The sequence below is a fragment of the Meles meles genome, chromosome 10, assembly GCF_922984935.1.
Source record: "Meles meles chromosome 10, mMelMel3.1 paternal haplotype, whole genome shotgun sequence".
Lineage (NCBI taxonomy): Eukaryota > Metazoa > Chordata > Mammalia > Carnivora > Mustelidae > Meles > Meles meles.
The window spans coordinates 35,918,933-35,940,774 of record NC_060075.1 but is presented as its reverse complement, the minus strand read 5'-3'; the positions used below and the strand labels follow the sequence as shown (position 1 = coordinate 35,940,774).

Genomic DNA, 21,842 nt, shown 5'->3' with positions numbered 1-21,842 from the left:
ACCCTTATCAAGTATAGTGTCTAGAATGTAGCAAGAACAAATACTGTACATTTGGGAACAAACTTGGGAATGATTGAATAAATGTCAATAGATAGATTATAAATAATATAAAGATAGATAAATGGGTATCTCCAGGATTGTTTAAAAAAAAAAATCTAATAATGTATCCTCGAGGATAATTTCCCTACTATGAACTCACATGTATTTAAAAATAATTTATTGCTAAAAAAATCATGCTAATAGGTGTTGATGATTCTTAACAGGTAATTACAGTAATCATAAATACTCGTCCAGCTTTCTATCACTTAAATTTCATTTCTCTCTTTCAAAGGTGGACTTCTTTACATTTTATTTTTGAGGTCTCATTTTTTCTTCCAGACTTGAAGAACTAAAGACAAATGTTCAGTCCCTCATTAGTTCGCTAGGCCATTTCTCAGGGATCTTTTCCCATTCTTCACCTTTATGGTTTATGCTCCGACTGGATCAGCTGCCAGGCCAGCACTACATTTTATAGTCTGCTCATAAACTTACCCACCTGGCAGTAGTTTCGACTGCTCAAAAGAATCACTGCCAAAGTCTACTAGGTTCTTATGACTAGTTGGGAAGCTGATTATCAGGAATTTAGGGTTCTGTTCCTGTCTAGGGACTTAACCTTCTTTACGCTTCATTTTGCACCTTGATAAAATGGGTAACTAAGTCTCCTGAGGCTGTAAGAGTCCCTGCCAAAGGTTTCATGTTAAGTGTAAATGTTCCTGCTCATTGATTCACAAAGTTTTGTACGATGTTATTCCTATTACTTGCGTGACAGTAAAGACCTATCTTGAACTCAGAAACACCAACAAAAACTTCTAATTTGACTATTCCTTTTATTCTCTTAAATTCAAACCAGTAAACTTGAGTTTTATTAGTTTTGAATGGAAATTATTGTGCAAGCCATAGAGTCATTTAAATCTCCAAAATTGTCTACAACATTATGGTATTACACTTGAGAGTATTTAAATTATAGTTCATAAGTACCTCAACATAAAACTTTGTTCAGTATAATTTTAGTTCCAAGAAGCATAGCCGATTCTATCTAATTTTCATGAATACAGGCTTTTCTTATCACTGGATCTTCTCATATTTTATCTTCTCATATTTATAAACATGTTATGAATAAAAAGTTTAGATAAGACTTTAGATCAATACCTAGAAGTTAGGTAAATACCTGAAATTAACTATAAGGTCAAATGATACCCAGTTTTAAGGCTTTGAATATCTTTTGTCCAACTAATCTCACAGTTTTCCTCTTGTATAGCTGGATTGATACATGAATCTTTAGAGTGTATTTGTTTCACTGCAAAGTTATCCTGTCCCCTGTGGCTCTTCCTGTCAAAAGCTTTTCCTTTCAACTGTCCCCTGTCTATAACTACCCTCTATCTCAGCATCGAAGATAAACAGGATAATAAAAAAGGGTTTATAAAGAAATGATTAACAGTTGTATGGTAATGAACTGTGTAATGGCATATGTAATCAATTTATTTAAAGAAAAACACTTATTCTTTTTAGAGAAGAAAACATTCAGAAAAACCAAAAATGCCTAAAACACTGACCACTGAATTTTGATAATATAGATAATCTTAAAATAACTCATCAACTACTTATCAAGCACTAACTTTTCTGTCTTTTTTTTTTAATCATCCCCAGATCATAATTTTGGGATTCACAAGTATTTTTAAAATGTATCATTAGAACTAAGGATTGTCCATATGTATTCTTTCTGGGTAGTTGTTTGTGGTTTAGCAAACACTTCCCATAATTCTAATATATTTTATTCTCAGAGATTTCTTTTTTTTTTTAAGATTTTATTTATTTATTTGACAGAGAGAGATCACAAGTAGATAGAGAGGCAGGCAGAGAGAGAGAAAGGGAAGCAGGCTCCCCACTGAGCAGAGAGCCCGATGCGGGACTCGATCCCAGGACCCCGAGATCATGACCTGAGCCGAAGGCAGCGACTTTAACCCACTGAGCCACCCAGGCGCCCCTTCTCAGAGATTTCTGAAGGTGTACTCTATATCCACCTTTTTTCTTTCCACTACCCCATGTTATTGATGATGTTTTTTCTCAGATAAGCAGAGAAAGTTGCTTAATTAACCCAGCAAGTTAGGGGCAGACTTGTTAAGAAAAATGTACTCATTCTTATTCCAAAGTTTAGTGCATTTTTACTTCTACTTTTTTTTTAAGATTTTATTTATTTATTTGACAGAGATCACAAGTAGGCAGAGAGGCAGGCAGAGAGAGAGGAGGAAGCAGGCACCCCGCTGAGCAGAGAGCCTGATGCGGGGCTAGATCCCAGGACCCTGAGATCATGACCTGAGCCGAAGGCAGAGGCTTTAACCCACTGAGCCACCCACACACCCCTACATTTTTACTTCTATCTGCACTGCCACTCATTTATGGTGAAAAGTTAAAAGGGAGGGTTTGGGGAGCAGGATAAAATAAATGAGTGGGGAAAGAGAGGAAGAAAAAGAATGAAACAGCATCATGGTATTGAATTATCTACCTCCTGAGATTATCTAATAAATGTTGAATACAAAAGAATCTGATAATAGTTTACATTATGCCACTTTTTAAAATATCTACCAGATAATTCACACTTAAGAAGATTGTTCTTGACTGAACAGTGACATGTAATTTATGTGTGTACTCCCTCACCTTAGGGCCTCTGTGTGGACTGTTGACTTGACTGTACTTCCTGAATAGTTAAGTCCTTTTCTTTCTTCAAATGTTTGCTGCTATGTCCCTTTAATGTAACTGTTGACAATTTTACTTAAAAACACAATAATCTCACAGTGCTCATCATGGACAACACTGTACCTAAAAAATAAAAATGCATTAAATTCCTCCTTCCCTGGTTCTCTTCAATTTAATCTGTTCTCTCCATTGTATCCATCACTGAACATCCTATCTACTTTGCTTACTTATTATATTTGCTGCCTCTCACTGCTGGTTAGAAGGTAAGCTGCCTGAGGGCAGGGATTTTTAGATTTTTTTTTTTTGATTATTTATTTATTTATTTATTTGACAGATAGAGATCACAAGTAGGCAGAGAGGCAGGCAGAGAGAGAGGAGGAAGCAGGATCCCCACTGAGCAGAGAGCCCAATGCGGGGCTCGATCCTAGGACCCTGGGATCATGACCTGATGAGCTGAAGGCAGAGGCTTTAACCCACTGAGCCACCCAGGCGCCCCGCATATTTATTTTTTATCATCTGTCTCTCCCTCTAGGATAGAACCTAATGACGGCAGAACTTTTTGTCTGTTTTATTCATTGATACAATCTAAGTGCCTAGAACATTACCTGCCATATGATTCTCAGTCAATATTTGTTTATTAAATTGAAAATTGGAGTGCAGGGTGTAGTATCAATATAAAAGAACTATAAGACATGGTAATTACCCACGATACTTACAATCTGCTATCAGCATGCGACACCTGTGCTTTTTGGCTTCGGTTCTGAGATACTCTTATGAATATCTGAGTACATGACAATGATGGGGAAAGTGGGACAGCAGGGAAATCCTGTGCCCACTCAGAAAATTTCATAGCTGTAGATTGTCCTTTGAGGTGCACAATGTCATGTTACAAAGACTAAGTTAACATTAACACAGCATCCCACAGCAATCAGAAAATCCATGACTCTCCACTGGATGCCAGCACACTGGGTGGAAGGTCTATGATACAACTTTACTCTTCAGTTGGTACATTTCTATATTGTATTAGAGTACCGTGTACTATTTCATTTCACCAGTGTTCCAAATGTAGGCTGGGATTTCGTGCCAGGTGGCATGCCTGAGACACATAAAGATTTTATGGATAACAGATGTAGAGAAATGTATGGCTTTCTCAGATTTACCGAAGACATATATTCTTAAGAGATACACAGTGTATTTATTTTGTTAATCAATATTTAAAGTAATGAAATTGTTTCCTAAATAGATCCCTTCCAAATTCCATTTGAATCCTTATGAACTAAATATAAATGGATTAGGGTTTAAAATAAAGATAAAATAATCATTTCAAATTTTATATTGCCTTGTGTAAACAAAAGTAACAAAATCATATTAAAACATGCAAACTTATATATAATATAGTGGGCTATACATAAATTCTGGCTCATGTGCCCCCAAATATTGCCTTTTTATTGTGCATTTTTGAGGCCACCATTTCTCTTCTTATTCTGTAAAAATCTCCTCCCCATTTGTAAAAGGAGTACATTTTAAAAGAATTGTATAAACAGGGAAATGGATTGGAAATAGAAATATTTAAAGTTGCTTTATTTTAGAATGAAGACAGTTTGTTGTGACAAGAACTATAAAACAGTGTTTTTTTTATTCTTTCAAAAATAGGAATACTAAAAATACTGTTTTTATACTAGTTTCCACTTGAAAAAATATCTTGTAACCCTGTTGTTGAATTGTATAGTTTTCTTAAAATATTTCAATGAAAAATAAACAGGATTGAAATTGGATGTGTCTCAAATAAGACATTAATTTAAAATTGTGTAATCTGATGACAGCCAATTTTATTAAGTAAGCGGATTCCATATGTGGTATTAGGAAAATCAGTTTTTGATTTTGATAGTTGTATATTATGGTGGATAATCTTATAATGTACCATTATGTCTGAAGATATTTTCTGTTATTCTATATCCAACTTATGATTATTTAGTCTTCAAATGCTTAAACTAAAACTTCTTTCAAGGTAGTGGTTAACAGTTGTTTTCAAAGCAAATGCTAAGTCTGTGAAGGCATTCCTTAATATTTTCTCTTTCTTTCTTTTCTGGCAGTAAGAATTTGATTTGTGTTCATGTTCTGAGTTCCTTCAGTGTTCATAGTATGGCTGTTGAAATCTATACTTCATATGATCTCATTGTACTGCCTGCATTTCATTAATGACTGATTCTGTCTAAGGCTTGGGGAGTGAAATATTTTTCATATGACACTACCCAAAATGAGTATAGTGCACCAGCTGCAAAAACCACAGACCATCTGATTTTGTGGCTTTTGAGGGTGTGAAAAGTTCAATTGCTTAAAGTAAAGCTCGTATCTGTATTATACCATATGGAAGTGGGACTACTGTAGACTGAGGACAAATGTCAAAAATATTATATTCCCATCAGTAGTCTTGTTTCAAATAAAGATGAGTAATGTATTTATGTTGCATTTGACCTTCTTAACCTTTGGCTGCTTCATTATGGTTTTTATAGTTATTATCACAAATACCAACTTGATCAAAGAAAGAAAAATAAATGATTATGTACAGATTTATAATAATTATCATGATTTTAAAGATAACTTATGGTTATATAGGATTTCTGTTATGAAATTTTAAACAATGTTAATGATATAGAGAATTATAGAAATTACAGATACTAACTTTTACCTTCATTTAAAAATAATTTGATCTTGAGTAATTTCAAATCAGTTAATTTATAGGAATTGTAACAAAACAAACTTAATTTTAAAATAAATGAGAAGATTTATATATGCCCTTAGTTCTGATATATCTGTGATCTTGTTTTGATAACAGCCATTTAAACCAAGTAATAATGTTTTATAAATGTGGATTATAGGAAATAACTTTGAGAAATCCCCAACCTGTAAATGATATATGTATGTACCACCAAAATAATATGTGTCTACTGGATTGTCTACTAGACTTTCTCTGGAAAACAAAATGTACATATATATGTGTATTTGTGTGCACACACACAAATAGATACACATATATACTTACATGTAAATATTAACTATTTTAATTATCATAAATTTTTTAATGCATATTGAATATTTTAATATATACATATATATTGTTTACGATAGGAAAAGTGTAAGACATATTCACACACATTCTTGCATTTTATATTTTCTTGGTAGATTTGCAGTGCCAGCTTATTTCTAGTCCACTGGCGGCTAATGCTGTGACCCCCACCAATTTCATACTGCAGCAACAATTCCAAGCCTGAAATTTGGTACTCAGACGCATAAGGTTATATCAAAAGGGAGTCTTAGAAAATTTCCTCAAATAACAGGCATTTATTTTTGGAAAATATCTGGCAGGCTTACATATGAGTATTTTGTACATTGAACAAGATATGAGGTTACTAAAATAAACTTTGTCAATTGCTGACTTAAAAAACAAGCATGTGTGGGGAAGTAGGTTAGCAGAAGAGGAATGTGAGGATGCTGGGGTCAATTAAACAGCATAGGGGAAGTGACTTGTCAGAGATTCTAAGCCTATTAGGAAAGAATCAGGACTTTCTTGCTACCCAATTTCTGGTTAATGTAAAATAAATGATGTAGTCATGCACATTATTTAAAAACCTTGCCACTTGAAAAAAAAAGGACTTTTAAAAGAAAAACTGGTGAAAAGTTATAATTTTAAAGACACTCTAAAATATAAAAAAACGGGTGACTGGGTGGCTCAGTCGGTTAAGCATCCGATTCTTGATTTCGGCTCAGGTTATGATCTCAAGGTTGTGAGATTGAGCCCTGCCTGGGGCTCCGTGCTAGGCATGGAGCCTGTTTAAGATTTTCTTTGTTCGTTTCCCTCTGCCTTTCCCTGTCCTTCAAAAAATAATAATAAAATAAAATGTAAAAGCAGTCTGGAAACTTGTGAATGGAAACATAATCAAAGAAAAAATCCTCACATTTCTAGATAATCTGACTATATAAAAACTTCTACTCTTTTTTCTTAAATTTTTATTTGCTTGATTCTTAACCATACTGTTAAATAGTCATATAGATTATAACAGTTGAAATACGAGAGCTTTACCTCAAGAACCATCAAGGTTGTCTAATTACTTTGAGCAGCATTGGTAAAACGAAACCTTCTAACAAGTGAAAGTTAAATATTAGATACCAGGATAGAAGTGTAACTTTTTTTATATCATTGACGTCAAACTGACCGTTCTTTGGCTTTTTTTTTTTTTATTCTTTATTCCATTTCCTGTACCTTCATTGATTCATCTTTCTTTCCTATGTTTTTCTTCTTTTCTTCCTTTTGAGGACCCTCCCTTTTCCTGTAATCATATTTTTCTTCCCTAGATGTTTAAGACATGCTACCTCATGTCATTAAAAATGAGGTTCTTGTACATTTCAGTCTTCTTTTTTTTTCTTTTTCTCCTTTCTCTCCTACTTTAATTTCTCTGTCCCTGCTTCTGGTTCTCCTCTCTCTGATTCTACTCCACTAGGAACTTCAGTAAGTCAAGACTTCTTTAGAAATTTCCAGCATACCTGCTACATAGCTTTGTATTACCTGTTTCTGGTTCCTCTTGCGAAGCCTGGTTTATGGAAATAATACCGGCCAGAATCCAACTCATTGGCTGAGTCCAACTCTCACCCCAGCTTTCTTATCTTCAGACTGACTTACTGTGCAACTCTAAAATTCTGTGAAGTATGCTTAGATGTGTGGAGTCAGGAACGCTGGAATTTTTACCTTTGGAAGAGAGAGGGGTGCTTTTACAAGGGCTGCATAATGTAACAGCACCCTACCCTGCAGCAGTCTCCAGCTTGAAGTCAGAGGATCCAAGCATCAGTTCACAGCTATCCAAACCTTGCCTCAGTTCTCCCTGCGGCCAAATGGGCTCATGACAGGAGCAGAATCTATGGCAGTATAAAGTCCAAAATATATTGGGCAGCCAGAATTTCAAGATTCTAGTTGTGAACAATGTCTGAAGATTATAGGTCATAGAGGTGGATGTAGACTTCTAGAGAGGCACATTCCTTCTGGCTGAATAATGCATTCTACCACAAAATATTATTATAGAGGCAATTTTAGACATTGCTTTTGTTTCAACAATGATTGTGGCTTTACCATGTTTTTCTCTATTCCTCAAAAGCACTTTAAACTAAATATAGATCTCCGATGCAATTGAGAGACACTTGAAGCAAATGGTAACTAACATTTAATAGCTAAGGCATTTCATTAAAAGTTCTTCTAATATGTGACAGAGTATTTCTTATAAGCATGTATAGGTTTAAGAAATAAAACTCAGAGGATAAAGCATTAACAATATTGTGAGATGGGAGCTATTATCATTCCATTTTAGTGATAAGGAAGATGAGCCTTATGTTGAGTAAGGATCCCAAAGTCACAAGCCAGTGAATAGTGGGACAGGAAACAATGTTAGAACTGTCTTTTCATTAGGTAAATCAAATAATTTTGCATTTATCATTTATTCTATTTTTCCTCATGGTAGTATATGTTTTGAGTGTATGACACTTATTTACTAAAAGTGTATGATATTTAAAACTTCATAAAACTGTTTCTAAGATTCTATTGTGTAAAGAACAATAATAGAATTTTACTTAAGACGCATTTTGAGTTTCATTTACTTTACCAAAAACTGGTGCTAATTTTTTGCCTTACATCTTCACTCGTGTATTAGCATGCTTTATAGTCAATTAAACATGAAAATAGGAGAAATAATAATTTATGGAGATGCATACTGGTATGGATAGGGTTTATTAATTAAGTCAATTAGTGTCTAAAATCCTAGGTTAATCTTATTTGCTACACTTAAAATGTTTCTGAATCATAAAATAATTGCATAATTATGAATTACACATTGATTAAAGTGATGTTTAAAGGATGACCATAGTTGGACTGGTGGAATGTCTCTTGAGGAAATTCCATGAAACAGAATCTCCCACTTACACATAAAGAAAATGACTTTAAAATATCACTAAAGATCTGTGTAGCACTATATATCAAGAAATAAACAATGCCTGTCTAAAAATTAGCCACATGTAAATATACCCCAAATGAATGAAAGAATAAATGGTCATTACCACTCATAATTGATCTTTTATTTAAGTTTTCTTTGTTGCTGATTCTATTTTTTAGAGTTCATCATTGAACATTGTCCTTGTATGAATCTCTCAGTGCCTCATTTACTGTCATTTGTAGGGTAGTACTGAGGCCGCTCAAAGTGAAGTTGGTCATGGTGCCTTGATTAAGCTCCTCTCATGGGAGTCTTAGCTATGGTTTGAGGAGACTTTCAGTTTTTGTTGACTCTAATTCCAGAGGTCAGGGGTAACAAAGAAGGCATTTTTTTTTTACACTTTTAACTGCTTTATTGAGGAATATTGATGTAAATGGCATACATTTAGAGTGTATAATTTGTTAAGTATATATGTTTGTACAAACATCATCACCGTCAGGATAATGGACACATCTGGAAACCGCAAAGTTTTTTTCCTGCTCCTTTATGCCCCTTGTTCCCACCCATACTTGCCTCTACCTCTTCTGCAGGCAACCACTGGTTTGCTTTATGTCATTACAGATTAGTTTGAATTTTTTAGAATTTTAAATATATAGAAAATATCTTTGCCTGTACTCCTTTTTGTCTGTCACTTTTCGCTTTTGTTAATTATTTTGAGATTCATCTATGTTGTGTCTATCAATTCCATCTTATTACGGAATAATATTCTACTACCTGCATTATACAGTTTTATCGTTTCACTTATTAATGGGCAACTTGGATTGTTTTCAGGTTTGGGCTGTTAAGCATCAGTCTGCTATTGGGCATTTACGTACAAGTTTTTATGTGTACATAGGCTTTCTTTTCTCTAGGGTGAACACCTGGGAGTGGAATGGCTGGGTATAGTAGGTGTATATTTAACTTTTTAAGAAACTGCTAAACTGTTTTTCAAAGTATTTGTGTAATATTATATTCCCATCAGCATTGAATGAGGATTCCAGTTTTATCTATCCTTGCTAAAATTTGATATGGTTCGTCTTTAATTTAAGCTCTTTAAGTAGGTATGTGGGATGCCTGGGTGGCTTAGTTAAGCAGCTGCCTTTGACTCAGGTCATAATCTCAGGGTCCTGGGATTGAGTCCCACAACAGGCTCCCTGCTCAGTGGGGAGCCTGCTTCTCCTTCTGCCTGCTGCTCCCCCTGCTTGTGCGTGAGCTCTCTCTCTCTCTGACAAATAAATAAATAAGATTTTAATAAATAAATAGGTATGTGGTAGTATTTGTGTGTAGTTTTAATTTGCAATTTCTAAAGGATTAATGATGTTGAGTATTTTTCCTATGCTCATTTCCCTCTATACCTTTTTTAAAATGTCTGCTCAAATATCTTGCCCATTTTGAAAGGATTTAGAGAAAGCAGCAAGGACTCTTCTTGCATTGACAGATACATTTCTTTTTTTTTTTTAAGATTTTATTTATTTATTTGACAGAGAGAGATCACAAGTAGGCAGAGAGGCAGGCAAAGGGAGAGGGGGAAGCAGGCTCCCTGCTGAGCAGAGAGCCCAATGTAGGGCTCGATCCAGGACCCTGAGACCATGACCTGAGCTGAGGGCAGAGGCTTAACCTACTGAGCCACCCAGGCACCTCCACAGATACCTTTCTTATCTAAAGAGCTGTTATGAGATATCCTGCCACAAGTTCTGTAACTGTGTTGAAAATATTCATAAAGTTATTTTCATGCCTCTTTATGTAGCATTTGATAGTCAGTGGTCTGTGTCTCTTGCAATGAGATTTGATCAATACAATAAACTTATTTATTTGTAAAATAAAAGTAAACTATTAGAATAAAGTGTAATTTATACATTGCTATTTTCAAGAATATATAGGATGTTAATGGTATATATGTTGTTGGTAGGTACAGCCTATCAATTGGAAACTTAGTAGCTTTATTTATTTATTTTTAATTTTTTAAAGGATCTTATTTTTAAGTAATCTTTACACACAACGTGGGGCTTAAGCTCACAGCCCTGAGACCAAGACTTGTGTGTTCTTCGGACTGAACCAGCCAGGCCCCCCAGGAGCTTTATTATATATTAAATGCGAATACTGGGCACTATTGTGTTTAAAAAAGAAAAAGAAATTATTATGTGTCTAGAATAAGTAGTAGTCTTTCAATAGTACTTTTAAGGTAAATTGCAAATATTGGTGCTTATTAATCTAAATAAATAAAACTATAACTTAATAAAAATTCAGTTGCTTCTACTTTATTAAAAGTTGTCAAATATATTTTACTTTAAATATATTTTGTTTTACTTACTTTTATCAAATATATTTATTTTTCTCTATCACTAGAAAAAGTATCATATAAAGTAATAATTAGTTTTCCCAAATGTTACAACATAAAATGTATAACCTGGGCTCCGTGAGATAGAATTCATATTCTGTATTATATTATCTTACAATATGAGTAAGTGTTCATGGCATAAATGGGAGAATCTGTGTTTTTAATACCTCTTCCTGCATTTTTACGGAGGTGCTTTAATTATTGTATAATCAGATGTATTAAACAGCAATATGATAAAAAAAAACAACCACCTGTACACACGCATGCGTGTGCGCACACACACACACACACACACACCTGTGTTTTTAAAAAAGTTGATCGAGGTACTTCACTGTAACACTGTTACTCTTTTACCAGATGTAGGAAGACTGTATAGTATGCACTGATTATGATATGTCAGACGTTATTTCCATGTCTGAACTGGGTGAAATTTCACGTACAAATATTTGCTGCACTTTGGACCTCAGGACATTAGTACAGTTCCTCTTCGGCCTTATTTTAGAATTCTACTTTGTGATTAATCCAGAAGGCAGCAACAATAGCAAAGAACAATAGGGTGAATCATTGTATTAGTTTGTTAGGCCTGCACAATCTGTACCACAGATTGGGGGGATTAAACAACAGGATTTATCTTCTCACAGTTTGGAGGCTGGAAATTTGAGATCAAGTTGTTGGTAGAGTTAGTTCCTTCTGAGGGACTGTTCTAGACCTTTCTCCTTGGCTTGTAGACAGCTGATTTCTCCCTGGGCCTTCACATTGTTTTCCTTATGTGCTTCCTAGTGCCCACATTTCTTCTTCTTTTTTTTTTTTTTTTTAGATTATTTATTTATTTATTTATTTATTTATTTATTTGACAGACAGAGATCACAAGTAGGCAGAGAGGCAGGCAGAGAGAGAGGAAGGCAAGCAGGCTCCCTGCTGAGCAGCGAGCCTGATGTGGGGCTTGATCCCAGGGTCCTGGGATCATGACCTGAGCCAAAAACAGAGGCTTTAACCCACTGAGCCACCCAAGCGCCCCACATTTCTTCTTCTCATAAAGTCGTGGTCATATTGGATTGGAGTCCACTCTTAGGACCTCATTCAAACTTAATTACTTCTCTAAAGATCCTCTCTCCAAAGATAGTCACATTCTGATATACTAGGGTATAGAACTTCAACAAGTGAATGTGGGCAGGGAGGGGGGACACGATTTAGCCCATAACAGTCACCCTTTATCCTAGTAGTTCTAAAATTATGTTTATGGTGTTTTTGACAGCTTCATAAATGAAACTTCAAAGTCTAATTTGAATACCCAGGAAACTATATTCCTGAATCTTTCAACCGAGCATTACCGGGAAGAGAGGTTTTGTTACTTCACTTGCAATGAGTTTAGGCTGAGAAGTATCTAATCTGTTTCTCAAGAGCTGGAATTTCTTGAGACCCCCTGGTCAGCTTCTTACCAGTGGTCCATTTGATAGTCCTTTAGTTCCATCCAAACCCCACAGAACTCCTCATATCCTGGCATGACAGATGCTTTCATGGCCAAGGACAAACCCTTCTTGTCAAGATTTGCTGTCTGAGGTCTCACTTCCTCACTCATGTGTAGATGATCTTCTCTAAGGCTCCTATCCTTCACAAGCCTTTCCTCAGATATCTCTCTCCTGTTGCCATTTGGTAAGCCATAGACGAGCCTTTCTTTATCCAGAGCTCTTTCCAGCAGAGTTCGAAGGCAGGTTTAATGTCATCCTAGGTCCCCAAGCCAACTCTCACTCTTTAACTGTACCTCAATAAAAGATGATATTCACATACTTCCAAGCACAATTTCGAGCATACAAGCTGTAATATCACCCTCCTTTTTCACTGTGAAATCATATTGGAATTTGCATGAGAGTGATGCCATTGTGGATTGAAACAACACTCTAGTTTCTTTTAAAGATCATTTGAAATCGTGGATGAGTTCTGTATTAACGCTTTACTGCCTATAGACCTGATCGCTTCTGAAACTTACCTTTAAAAGAATAAAACTCCTTTTATAAAACCAACTGTTTAAGGCTCAGTCATTCAACTAGGCCACCTTCTCTTCCCCTGCTCTCCACTGTCATCCTTGGAACTTTAGGTCACTTCTCACATTTGGCAAATAATGTGGCATGTAGCTTGTAGTCTTCCTCCCCATTCCTCATCTCACCATGATACTGGATGATGTTTCAGTTTGTGTACGACCTATTTCAGTGGCTGTATGATCTCTCTAGTCCTTGTGGCCTTTATTTCTCTCCTTTAGAGCACCCCACTCCTGTTGTCACATCTGAACTTTGTTATTATCTAAAACAGCTTCAGTCCCTAAATCTAAAAATCAAGGATTCCATTGTCTGGATTACCTTTATCTTGTCATCTCTTTAACTTCCTATTTCCATTACATAGTCACTGGTCATGAATTTCTCCCAGCTTTTCTCCCTTTCTGCAGTAACTTTGGCTTCCATTCTCATTCACCCTTTTGCTATACCTGTTTGGCAGAATGACAGCAGTGGTGAAGAGGTGCCCACCAAGCCTACACGTTCTTTCCATCCCCCCCATCAGCCTGTCAGGGGGAACAAACAAGGGTGAATCACTCCCATCTTAAAAAACAAAGGTCCCTCTGGACCCTGTAGATGGTTTCTCAGTTTTCTCTTATTCTCTCCAAATCCAAGTTTCTAAATGACCTGTATCTTCCCTCCCCACCCCCGCCATATCATGTCAGTTTGTTCTGTGAACACCAGCTCAGTTATTTTTAATTGATTAGCTGTCAAATCACATATACATGGAAAATCTACAAATGATGTTTCTAATTTTTTTTAAAATATGAGATATTTGGAAGGTATACTTTGTGAAGCGAGTGTAACAAGTGTGTAATTACAGCTTTGATGTATATATTTAATGGCAACTGACATTTATTTCCTATGGGAAAACAAATGAACATTGCTCTTTCTTTTTCTGTTGCTATTTGCAATCCTGAATTTTGCTCTTTGAGGGAATGAATAAGTCATCCATTTATAATTATTTTGTAATATGTGACATATATATATAACAATATCCTAACTTTTGTTCTCTATGTCTTAGAGTATTACAGTGGTGAAAAAATACTCTTTTGTCATCAGAATCAGCCCCCCTCCACTTCTAGGATTTAGGGAAATAAAAATAATGGGCACTCTTTCAGAAACACACCAGGCTACTGGGGAACTGAGCACCTAGCCTGACCTGTGTGGGCCCCTCTGTGGAGTGAGCAAGTACCAGGTTAGTTTGGCCTCCATAGGTGGTTCAAGTCTGGAATGAGATCAAACTTGACTCTCACTTTGATTTACCTGTCCCATGGGGAGGCTGGAGCTACTTTGGGCTTTTAGGCTTGGGGCCTTTTCTATAAAGGTACCAGAATATCCAGTAACCATATGTGCAGTGTTTACCTTTGTTCTGGAGAAACAGAAATAAAGAATTCATTTTTTAAAAATAATACACTTAGGTCAGAAATCAGGTACAATCACTTCTCTGAAGACTCTTCCTGTTTTCTATGGTTCAGATGAGATTCTTTTGGAACGTAATGAAGACTGCATTTTGGACCTCTATTTCAGTGGCCTGAAACATGCCACAGAGCTGATTTTTATCTGTAACAAGTTACTTATGCCATTTTTAAAAATCACTAACCTTTGATCTTGTGTATCGGATGAGAGACAAGTAGACTTTGTGTATCTGCATGGGCCAAATGCTGTAGACTGGTGAAGGGAATAGCTAAGGCTAGTTGAGGAAGAATTGTTGAATAGCAATGCTTCTTATATTTATGGGAAAGGTGTCTCTGTAGCCTTTCATGCTCTGTTTGTCTAGTGTTCTGGACTCCCTGCTTCTCTCATGTGGCCATTAACTTTTCAACATGGATAATCATTTTGTTTACATTTTGGTACTTCAGATGCCAGAATCCTAAAGCAATAGTTAATTCTGTTCAAACTATTTTTGCCTTTATTTGATGGATTTCTGGCCTTTTGCTTGCCATCATTTTAGGCAATCAGTTGCTCTCATTATTATCTTTATTTTCATTACTTATCATTACCTAACCAAGTGCCTCCATTGAATTTTATAAGACTAACTGGCTTTTCCCCTTAAGAAGCCCTAAGTCATAAAAAATTTAGCCTTACTTGCTCATAGTAATAAATAAATGAGTAAATAAATAAATAAAATGTGTCTTCTAGTACTTGGAGTAACTTCCAGTTTCAGTTAAGGAACTGATTTTAATCTTACCACATATTTACATTTTGTCAATTTTGTGTGCCTCATAGGTTGGTTAGTGACTGATTTGAGAAGTAATTTCATGAAATTACTAATCATCTTGCTATAAGCTACAAGATATAAAGGACATTCTGTTAATTCAGGGTAGACCAGATGGTAAGGCAAGAAGGTGGCCTCTATGTGGCTAAACTTGAAAATGCACAATTGAGAAATTAAACGAGGACTTCAGGAAATAGCACCTCTAGGAAATATTTCCAGGAAATAACACTTACTCAGTTAGAGGGTAAGGAATGATTGCTGGTTGCTGTAAGTGCAAGCATCATATATGTGTAAATATTGGCAAGCTTGAAAGTCTGGGTTCAAAATCAAGGAAAGCTTTGTGAGTATCACATGTTATTGTAGATTTCTTAAATAGTGTCAGTGAGAGTAGTTAAAGAAACATTTTTATCAGTTAAACTGATAAAACAGAGGCATCCTTCTAGTGTTTTTGTCAAAGGTGAATAATGGTAGTTGTGATTCAAAACAATGATAAGACCCTCGTGGCATATTGTAGATGTAGACTTCATAAATTATATTCATAATTGAATTTAGCATCCATCCAAAACCAAAGAGACTCAAGGCTAGTCCATAGTACTCAAACATTTTCTTAGGCATAAGGTCTCTGATATTTATGTGTATGACGTGGGGAGGGGTCAGTTTTTGCCAGTGAGGAGCATATTTGAACCATTTGCCAATAAGAAAAGAATGAGTGGAGAAAGCCTCAGTCTCAGCTCGCAGAATTGCTTGGAAGAAGTACTGATATACTATCTAGAGTATCTTACTTTTCCTAATAAGTTGATTAACACTCAGATTTTTTCCTTGCCCATTTGAAAACCATTGTATGACTATAAGGATGGACTTTCATTTGCTGAGATTGCATGTATTTTGGGTGCTCACCAGTACAAAGTGGCACCATGTCTTGAAAAAGTACTGCCCCTGAGTTAATAACTGTAGACTGCTATCACCTGGGATAAATTTGGAAGCGATAAGAATTTTAATTCAAATGGCAACCAAAAAAAAATAGGATTTATTGATTCAGTTAATTAGATATCAAAAGTTAGTTTGGGGGGATACCTGGGTGGCTCAGTGAGTTAAGCATCTGACTCTTGATTTTGGCTCAGGTCATCATCTTAGGGTGCTGTGATTCAGCCACCTTGGGCTCCCAGCTGGGAGTAGGGTCTGCTGAAGTTTCTTTCTCCCTCTCCTTCTGTCCCTCCTCTGCTGCCTATATGTTCTCTCTCTTTCTCTCTCTCAAGGAAAAAAAAAAAAAAGTTTGGATTTCAAATTTGATTTGCTTTGTTAGTTCAGAGCTGTCATGAAGTGTTTGTCAACTTTGCCTACCATATCTCCTTCTTCAGACTATGAGCTTTGTCCTAAGCCTCATCCTAAACCATCTTCTTTCAGTTTTTCCAAGATGGCTGCCACTGCTCAAAGGACTACATGGTTCTCCAGCCACATCTTAGAAGAGAAGAATGCAGTTCATTAAATTAGTCTAAGAGTTATCCCATCCTTTCTGCCACAACTGGTTCCGAAATTGTCATGTGATCCAATTTTTGTCAGTGATAAATGAGGAAAGGTTGGCAGGAGGCCACTAGGAAAGTACCTCCTTGCTTTTAGAGAGTGACAAGAGGCATGTTCTCCCTTTCTTGCCAGCCACTTTCATCTATTTCATTCTCTTCCCTTGTTCCCTCCCTCCTACCCCTTTGGATAGAAAAAAAGAAAGAAGCATTTTGCCTTGATTAGTCCTATGAGGGAAACCAGATTCAAGATAAACCCAATGCTGTGGAGCCTTGATGATATTATTGAGTCACTAAGTCAATCTACTCTCAAATCCACCCAAACTACTTTTGAATTTCCTTATGTGTTATGTGAAAATACAATTCCTTCTTCCTTAAGCCAGATAATCAGGTTTTCTGATGCTTTTAGCCAAAAATACCCTAAGTAGTACAATTTTTAGGTTGAAATATTGGTTCTCATGCAAGTGGAAGATTGGTATTAGAAAGCTACCACAATATTTACTGTACAACCTAAGCTATAAAGAATAGAATCAGCTCTTCACTACCAACGCTATTAAATACAAGCAGAATAATGTATAATCAAAATTTACAAACCATTCAGAAATCACTTTAGCTTGGCTTTGAGTAGCATTTGGTATTTTATACGCAAAGGATCCCACATGTTTTATCTTCTTAAAACCGAACGGTGTATACTTTGGATTTATTAAGAACTACTGGCAATTTTCTAGTTTGTTCAGTCCCTTAAGGCCAGGGACACAGTCTTGGAATAGAATACCATCATTGTCAACCAAGATAGATCTGCTCTTCCTTCACTTCTCTTCAGAGCCTTCTGTCTTCCTCTGGAAAGTAATGCTTTGGTTTCAAAGGTCTCTCATCAGAGAAATGTTAGGGAAATATGAATAAAAAGTAGGGACTGTTCTCAAATGATGATAAAACTATATAACAAATTATATTTGGTGTTAAATGTCAATAAGAACGTGAAAGCACAATTTACCTAAGATAATTAAGAATTGATTTCAGTCTCATGTAAGAAGGTAGAGAAAAACAAACAGGGAGATGCCTCAGTGGACTTAGTTCTTCCTAACCAATATGAAAGAATGGTTCATAGTATAATAGGAGTGTGAATATTGGGAGATAGATGCCATATTATATTTAGAATTTGAAATGGCCAGGGAAGAAATTTCTAGATATGGTCAGAAATAGATTGTATGCTATAGGAAAGTAGGTTTCAAGTATAATTTGTTCTGCCATAATAATGATAGTTCTATGCTTGAGAATGCTCAAATTTTACAAGTTATTTTAATGGAAAAGAAAAAAATTTAGGAACAAGAGTAAAAGTTGATTTTTCCATAGGAATTTAGTAACACTTGTGTGTGTGTGTGTGTGTGTGTGTGTGTGTAGCAATCAGTTTACATTCACACAATTCAGCAAATTAAACATTTGATAACATCTTAGAAGCTTTGCCTCTTATTATTTTTGGCATTGTCATTAATTCAAGATGTCTTAAACATTATTACAGATTTTTTTTTTTTTGCAAAGGATTATATAAAACAAAATGAAAGTCCACTCAAAATAAGCAGTGGTGTTGCTTATAAAACACATTTTTTCCAAGACTAGATTGCTAGTCCTTAATGAAGATTGAAAGGTAACCTGGAATGGTCTGTGTAGTGCACATAATATCTCTAAGTCATTTATTATTTCTTTTAGTTACAAAGATCTGCTATAGTAAGAATGCTTAAAGATCTGGCTGAGCCCAGAGCTAAAAACACTAAAAGGGAACCTGGCCAAAAGGATGAAAGAGTTCAAATATAAAATTCTAACAATGTTGATATGGTGAAACTGTGATGGCCTTGGGGGTGGATGGGGTGGAATAGTAAGAAAAAAAAAAAGACAAATATTAAAAAATACAGTGAACATACAGCAAAAGGTTAATAAAAAATTTGGATTCGTGGCAATGAGAAAACTGTCAAGGAAGGTAAACTCAAGATTGATGGAGGGCTTACAAAAATGGCAAGGAAAAAAAAAAAACAAGTCTTTTTGAGGTGTGTTCAAACCAAAAGAATAATGCATGGGCTTGTTGCTTAGAACGAATGGTGTGCTGTTAACAAATTATGGTTAGAAAGTAAAACTCAAGTCCTACTTTGCTTCTTTGTCAAGGAGAGTGATCTGTAGTGGGTAGGAAAAACAGGTCAGAGGAATTCTAAGCTAAGTGAGCAATGGAGAGAGAATATTTAGCTACTTTAATATCCAGGAGCATGCAGAACATAGGTACTGAAACAACTTATGGTTATCATGAAACCAAAGTAGGGGATGCTTGAGACCGCAAGCATAGAAAGAATTTAAACAATTGGAGATGAGCTGAAAGGGCAAATTTTTAAAAGTAGAAAAGCTGGATACTAGTAGAACGTCCATATTGGTCTTGTGATTTTGATAATGAAGTAAGTTTATGAGCCTTTAGAAGTTTTGATATTACTAAAAAACAAAATGTTTTTTACTGAGTATATACTATGCAAAATCAAACTTTTCTTAGTGCATGCTGTGGATATAATTAACCTTCATTATAGCAAGGCTGTTTGACCAAGCCTTTGAAAATATTTGTGTGGATAAGTTGGACAAAACTAGACTCTAGAATTTAATGGAGCATAGCTGCCTGGATGATTATACTTAAGGATTACTTCTTAATGGATGGAGGACAACTAGAAAAGAGACCCTATCATTTCCAACATATATCAATGACTTTGAATGAGTAAAATATAGGAGACCTAACTATCAAATTTAGCGATGATACAAAGGTGGGAGGCATGGTTAATATAATCCTTATTCAAAGAGACCTCAATGGGGAAATACACCAAAACAAAGCAAGCAAAAGTTAATAAGGATTATCTATTCTTTCTTCTATTCAGAGTTCACTTATTAAGCACCTTTTATATGTAAAGCACCTGGTTTATTGCTAAAGAGGCAGACATGAATAAGACATGTCCCTGTTTTAGAAGTATACAAGAGAAGACATTTTAACAAATAATTACAATTAATTGTAAGCCCTGCTATACTATAAGCATGTACAAGTTGTTAAGGAAGCTCAGGATTGTGAATAAATAATGGATTGAGTGGGAAGTATGAGACACAGGTTTTTGGATGACTAAAAAAATAGTAGGCATGCCTAGTTTAACATTATGAGGGGAAAAAATGTGTCAGTGGCATAATGTGAGTGCCTTAAAATGTAAATGCATTAAAATTATAATGTTTAAACAAAGTAAATAGGCATTGTTGTATTTGGTTCTGAGTTCACCTTTCAAAAGGATGTAATTAGAAATGGAAGAAGAGGCAGCTGCAGGCGCGCATCCTGGCTGTCTCCCTACGGTTTCGCAGGCTAACGCCAGGGATGTTCCTGAGACCCCAGAGTCCCGAATTTGGATCCGTTGAGATGGTCCGGCCTTCCTTCTCAGGCATGCCTTGGAGATACTGTGGGCTTGGTTCCAGACCATGGCAGTAAAGCAAATATGGCCATAAAATATGTCTCCAAAGGCAAAGGAAACAAAAGCAAAAATGAGCTTTTGGGACTTCATCAAGATCAAAACCTTCTGCACAGCAAAGGAAACAGTCAACAAAACAAAAAGGCCACCCACAGAATGGGAGAAGATATTTGCAGATGACAGTACAGACAGAAGGTTGATATCCAGGATTTATAAAGAACTCCTCAAACTCAACACACACAAAACAGATAATCATATCAAAAAATGGGCAGAAGATATGAACAGACACTTCTCCAATGAAGACATACAAATGGCTATCAGACACATGAAAAAATGCTCATCATCACTAGCCATCAGGGAGATTCAAATTAAAACCACATTGAGATATCACCTTTCACCAGTTAGAATGGCCAAAATTAGCAAGACAGGAAACAACGTGTGTTGGAGAGGTTGTGGAGAAAGGGGAACCCTCTTACACTGTTGGTGGGAATGCAAGTTGGTGCAGCCACTTTGGAAAACAGTGTGGAGATTCCTCAAGAAATTAAAAATAGAGCTTCCCTATGACCCTGCAATTGCACTTCTGGGTATTTACCCCAAAGATACAGATGTAGTGAAAAGAAGAGCCATCTGTACCCCAATGTTTATAGGAGCGATGGCCACGGTCGCCAAACTGTGGAAAGAACCAAGATGCCCTTCAGTGGACAAATGGATAAGGAAGATGTGGTCCATATACATGATGAGTATTATGCCTCCATCAGAAAGGATGAATACCCAATTTTGTAGCAACATGGACGGGACTGGAAGAGATTATGCTGAGTGAAATAAGTCAAGCAGAGAGAGTCAAGTATCATATGGTTTCACTTATTTGTGGAGCATAACAAAAAACTTGGAGGACATGGGGAGATGGAGAGGAGAATGGAGTTAAGAGAAATTGGAAGGGGAGATGACCATAAGAGACTATGGGCTCTGAAAAACAACCTGAGGGTTTTGAAGGGGTAGGGGGTGGGAGGTTGGGGAAGCAGGTGGTGAGTAATAGAAAGGGCACATATTGCATGGAGCACTGGGTGTGGTGCAAAAACAATGAATACTGTTACGCTGAAAACAAACAAACAAACAAAAAATATATATATATATATATATAAAGACGCTGATTTTCTGCTGATTCAAGCCATGTAGAAACACCAACAGACTTAAACCTGAATCATGAAGAACACACACCATGTAATGCCAAAAGAGAAGATATCAAAAGTGTTCTAAGCAGATGACTGTAAAAAAAGAAAAAATCCTATGTTTTACTTTAGGGATCTAGAGTCTAAGTGTGTCTTAAGTAAATAATAAAACACGTATTATCAGTAGCAATCTAAATATCATCTTCCTGGCTCAAGGTGGGGCTATGACCCATAAATTACAGGAAGAATGGGAAGGTCTGAATCCTCTTGCTAATGATTGTCTATTGTCTCTCTGCATTTTCTCTTTATCTCTACCCTCAACCCTATTTGTAACT

General features: G+C 35.9%; 1 protein-coding gene across 7 annotated transcripts in view; it reads left to right on the top strand.

The window, feature by feature from the left end:
* Positions 1 to 21,842, top strand: part of FOXP2 (forkhead box P2) — a 572,651-nt gene that overhangs the window by 225,019 nt on the left and 325,790 nt on the right. The gene's annotated exons all lie outside the window — the stretch shown is intronic.